Source organism: Drosophila kikkawai, chromosome 3L (assembly GCF_030179895.1).
Source record: "Drosophila kikkawai strain 14028-0561.14 chromosome 3L, DkikHiC1v2, whole genome shotgun sequence".
Lineage (NCBI taxonomy): Eukaryota > Metazoa > Arthropoda > Insecta > Diptera > Drosophilidae > Drosophila > Drosophila kikkawai.
Window position 1 is genome coordinate 30681153 of NC_091730.1, and position 6000 is coordinate 30687152.

Genomic DNA, 6000 nt, shown 5'->3' on the forward strand with positions numbered 1-6000 from the left:
AGTCAGCGGTGTTCTGGACTCGCAAGTCAGCGGAGAGAATTGGACTCGGAAGTCGGCAGTATGTTGGACTCGCAAGTCGGCAGAGAGAATTGGACTCGAAAGACGGCAGTATTTTGGACTCGCAAGTCAGCAGAGAGAATTGGACTCGAAAGTCGGCAGTATTTTGGACTCGCAAGTCAGCAGAGAGAATCGGACTCGAAAGTCGGCAGTATTTTGGATTCGCAGGTCAGCAGAGAGAATCGGACTCGAAAGTCGGCAGTATTTTGGACTCGCAAGTCAGCAGAGAGAATCGGACTCGAAAGTCGGCAGAGATCGGACTCGCAAGTCGGCAGAGATTGGACTCGAAAGTCGGCAGTATTTTGGACTCGCAAGTCAGCAGTGAGAATCGGACTCGAAAGTCGGCAGTATTTTGGACTCGCAAGTCAGCAGAGAGAATCGGACTCGAAAGTCGACAGTATTTTGGACTCGCAAGTCAACAGAGAGAATCGGACTCGAAAGTTGGCAGTATTTTGGACTCGCAAGTCAGCAGAGAGAATCGGACTCGAAAGTCGGCAGTATTTTGGACTCGCAAGTCAGCAGAGAGAATCGGACTCGAAAGTCGACAGTATTTTGGACTCGCAAGTCAACAGAGAGAATCGAACTCGAAAGTCGGCAGTTTTTTGGACTCGCAAGTCAGCAGAGAGTATTGGACTCGAAAGTCGGCAGTATTTTGGACTCGCAAGTCAGCAGAGAGAATCGGACTCGAAAGTCGGCAGAGATCGGACTCGCAAGTCGGCAGAGATTGGACTCGAAAGTCGGCAGTATTTTGGACTCGCAAGTCAGCAGTGAGAATCGGACTCGAAAGTCGGCAGTATTTTGGACTCGCAAGTCAGCAGAGAGAATCGGACTCGAAAGTCGGCAGTATTTTGGACTCGCAAGTCAACAGAGAGAATCGGACTCGAAAGTTGGCAGTAGTTTGGACTCGCAAGTCAGCAGAGAGAATCGGACTCGAAAGTCGACAGTATTTTGGACTCGCAAGTCAACAGAGAGAATCGGACTCGAAAGTTGACAGTATTTTGGACTCGCAAGTCAGCAGAGAGAATCGGACTCGAAAGTCGGCAGTATTTTGGACTCGCAAGTCAGCAGAGAGAATCGGACTCGAAAGTCGACAGTATTTTGGACTCGCAAGTCAACAGAGAGAATCGGACTCGAAAGTTGGCAGTATTTTGGACTCGCAAGTCAGCAGAGAGAATCGGACTCGAAAGTCGGCAGTATTTTGGACTCGCAAGTCAGCAGAGAGAATCGGACTCGAAAGTCGACAGTATTTTGGACTCGCAAGTCAACAGAGAGAATCGAACTCGAAAGTCGGCAGTTTTTTGGACTCGCAAGTCAGCAGAGAGTATTGGACTCGAAAGTCGGCAGTATTTTGGACTCGCAAGTCAGCAGAGAGAATCGGACTCGAAAGTCGGCAGAGATCGGACTCGCAAGTCGGCAGAGATTGGACTCGAAAGTCGGCAGTATTTTGGACTCGCAAGTCAGCAGTGAGAATCGGACTCGAAAGTCGGCAGTATTTTGGACTCGCAAGTCAGCAGAGAGAATCGGACTCGAAAGTCGGCAGTATTTTGGACTCGCAAGTCAACAGAGAGAATCGGACTCGAAAGTCGGCAGAGATCGGACTCGCAAGTCGGCAGAGATTGGACTCGAAAGTCGGCAGTATTTTGGACTCGCAAGTCAGCAGAGAGAATCGGACTCGAAAGTCGACAGTATTTTGGACTCGCAAGTCAACAGAGAGAATCGGACTCGAAAGTTGACAGTATTTTGGACTCGCAAGTCAACAGAGAGAATCGAACTCGAAAGTCGGCAGTATTTTGGACTCGCAAGTCAGCAGAGAGAATCGGACTCGAAAGTCGGCAGTATTTTGGACTCGCAAGTCAGCAGAGAGAATTGGACTCGAAAGTCGGCAGTATTTTGGACTCGCAAGTCAGCAGAGAGAATCGGACTCGAAAGTCGGCAGTATTTTGGACTTGCAAGTCAGCAGAGAGAATCGGACTCGAAAGTCGGCAGTATTTTGGACTCGCAAGTCAGCAGAGAGAATCGGACTCGAAAGTCGGCAGAGATCGGACTCGCAAGTCGGCAGAGATTGGACTCGAAAGTCGGCAGTATTTTGGACTCGCAAGTCAGCAGAGAGAATCGGACTCGAAAGTCGACAGTATTTTGGACTCGCAAGTCAACAGAGAGAATCGGACTCGAAAGTTGACAGAGATCGGACTCGCAAGTCGGCAGAGATTGGACTCGAAAGTCGGCAGTATTTTGGACTCGCAAGTCAGCAGAGAGAATCGGACTCGAAAGTCGGCAGTATTTTGGACTCGCAAGTCAGCAGAGAGAATCGGACTCGAAAGTCGACAGTATTTTGGACTCGCAAGTCAACAGAGAGAATCGAACTCGAAAGTCGGCAGTATTTTGGACTCGCAAGTCAGCAGAGAGAATCGGACTCGAAAGTCGACAGTATTTTGGACTCGCAAGTCAACAGAGAGAATCGAACTCGAAAGTCGACAGTATTTTGGACTCGCAAGTCAACAGAGAGAATCGAACTCGAAAGTCGGCAGTATTTTGGACTCGCAAGTCAGCAGAGAGTATTGGACTCGAAAGTCGGCAGTATTTTGGACTCGCAAGTCAGCAGAGAGAATCGGACTCGAAAGTCGGCAGTATTTTGGACTCGCAAGTCAGCAGAGAGAATTGGACTCGAAAGTCGGCAGTATTTTGGACTCGCAAGTCAGCAGAGAGAATCGGACTCGAAAGTCGGCAGTATTTTGGACTTGCAAGTCAGCAGAGAGAATCGGACTCGAAAGTCGGCAGTATTTTGGACTCGCAAGTCAGCAGAGAGAATCGGACTCGAAAGTCGGCAGAGATCGGACTCGCAAGTCGGCAGAGATTGGACTCGAAAGTCGGCAGTATTTTGGACTCGCAAGTCAGCAGAGAGAATCGGACTCGAAAGTCGACAGTATTTTGGACTCGCAAGTCAACAGAGAGAATCGGACTCGAAAGTTGACAGTATTTTGGACTCGCAAGTCAGCAGAGAGAATCGGACTCGAAAGTCGGCAGTATTTTGGACTCGCAAGTCAGCAGAGAGAATCGGACTCGAAAGTCGGCAGTATTTTGGACTCGCAAGTCAGCAGAGAGAATCGGACTCGAAAGTCGACAGTATTTTGGACTCGCAAGTCAACAGAGAGAATCGAACTCGAAAGTCGGCAGTATTTTGGACTCGCAAGTCAGCAGAGAGTATTGGACTCGAAAGTCGGCAGTATTTTGGACTCGCAAGTCAGCAGAGAGAATCGGACTCGAAAGTCGGCAGTATTTTGGACTCGCAAGTCAGCAGAGAGAATCGGACTCGAAAGTCGACAGTATTTTGGACTCGCAAGTCAACAGAGAGAATCGGACTCGAAAGTTGACAGTATTTTGGACTCGCAAGTCAGCAGAGAGAATCGGACTCGAAAGTCGGCAGTATTTTGGACTTGCAAGTCAGCAGAGAGAATCGGACTCGAAAGTCGGCAGTATTTTGGACTCGCAAGTCAGCAGAGAGAATCGGACTCGAAAGTCGGCAGAGATCGGACTCGCAAGTCGGCAGAGATTGGACTCGAAAGTCGGCAGTATTTTGGACTCGCAAGTCAGCAGAGAGAATCGGACTCGAAAGTCGACAGTATTTTGGACTCGCAAGTCAACAGAGAGAATCGGACTCGAAAGTTGACAGAGATCGGACTCGCAAGTCGGCAGAGATTGGACTCGAAAGTCGGCAGTATTTTGGACTCGCAAGTCAGCAGAGAGAATCGGACTCGAAAGTCGGCAGTATTTTGGACTCGCAAGTCAGCAGAGAGAATCGGACTCGAAAGTCGACAGTATTTTGGACTCGCAAGTCAACAGAGAGAATCGGACTCGAAAGTCGGCAGAGATCGGACTCGCAAGTCGGCAGAGATTGGACTCGAAAGTCGGCAGTATTTTGGACTCGCAAGTCAGCAGAGAGTATTGGACTCGAAAGTCGGCAGTATTTTGGACTCGCAAGTCAGCAGAGAGAATCGGACTCGAAAGTCGGCAGTATTTTGGACTCGCAAGTCAGCAGAGAGAATCGGACTCGAAAGTCGACAGTATTTTGGACTCGCAAGTCAACAGAGAGAATCGGACTCGAAAGTCGGCAGTATTTTGGACTCGCAAGTCAGCAGAGAGAATCGGACTCGAAAGTCGGCAGTATTTTGGACTCGCAAGTCAGCAGAGAGAATCGGACTCGAAAGTCGGCAGTATTTTGGACTCGCAAGTCAGCAGAGAGAATCGGACTCGAAAGTCGGCAGTATTTTGGACTCGCAAGTCAGCAGAGAGAATCGGACTCGAAAGTCGACAGTATTTTGGACTCGCAAGTCAGCAGAGAGAATCGGACTCGAAAGTCGGCAGTATTTTGGACTCGCAAGTCAGCAGAGAGAATCGGACTCGAAAGTCGACAGTATTTTGGACTCGCAAGTCAACAGAGAGAATCGAACTCGAAAGTCGGCAGTATTTTGGACTCGCAAGTCAGCAGAGAGTATTGGACTCGAAAGTCGGCAGTATTTTGGACTCGCAAGTCAGCAGAGAGAATCGGACTCGAAAGTCGGCAGTATTTTGGACTCGCAAGTCAGCAGAGAGAATCGGACTCGAAAGTCGACAGTATTTTGGACTCGCAAGTCAACAGAGAGAATCGGACTCGAAAGTCGGCAGTATTTTGGACTCGCAAGTCAGCAGAGAGAATCGGACTCGAAAGTCGGCAGTATTTTGGACTCGCAAGTCAGCAGAGAGAATCGGACTCGAAAGTCGGCAGTATTTTGGACTCGCAAGTCAGCAGAGAGAATCGGACTCGAAAGTCGGCAGTATTTTGGACTCGCAAGTCAGCAGAGAGAATTGGACTCGAAAGTCGGCAGTATTTTGGACTCGCAAGTCAGCAGAGAGAATCGGACTCGAAAGTCGGCAGTATTTTGGACTTGCAAGTCAGCAGAGAGAATCGGACTCGAAAGTCGGCAGTATTTTGGACTCGCAAGTCAGCAGAGAGAATCGGACTCGAAAGTCGGCAGAGATCGGACTCGCAAGTCGGCAGAGATTGGACTCGAAAGTCGGCAGTATTTTGGACTCGCAAGTCAGCAGAGAGAATCGGACTCGAAAGTCGACAGTATTTTGGACTCGCAAGTCAACAGAGAGAATCGGACTCGAAAGTTGACAGTATTTTGGACTCGCAAGTCAGCAGAGAGAATCGGACTCGAAAGTCGGCAGTATTTTGGACTCGCAAGTCAGCAGAGAGAATCGGACTCGAAAGTCGACAGTATTTTGGACTCGCAAGTCAACAGAGAGAATCGAACTCGAAAGTCGGCAGTATTTTGGACTCGCAAGTCAGCAGAGAGTATTGGACTCGAAAGTCGGCAGTATTTTGGACTCGCAAGTCAGCAGAGAGAATCGGACTCGAAAGTCGGCAGTATTTTGGACTCGCAAGTCAGCAGAGAGAATCGGACTCGAAAGTCGACAGTATTTTGGACTCGCAAGTCAACAGAGAGAATCGGACTCGAAAGTCGGCAGTATTTTGGACTCGCAAGTCAGCAGAGAGAATCGGACTCGAAAGTCGGCAGTATTTTGGACTCGCAAGTCAGCAGAGAGAATTGGACTCGAAAGTCGGCAGTATTTTGGACTCGCAAGTCAGCAGAGAGAATTGGACTCGAAAGTCGGCAGTATTTTGGACTCGCAAGTCAGCAGAGAGAATCGGACTCGAAAGTCGGCAGTATTTTGAACTCGCAAGTCAGCAGAGAGAATCGGACTCGAAAGTCGGCAGTATTTTGAACTCGCAAGTCAGCAGAGAGAATCGGACTCGAAAGTCGGCAGAGATCGGACTCGCAAGTCGGCAGAGATTGGACTCGAAAGTCGGCAGAGATCGGACTCGCAAGTCGGCAGAGTTTGGAATCGAAAGTCAGCAGAGGGGGGAGTACGGGTTAGCGGGGAGACTACGGGTTAACTACA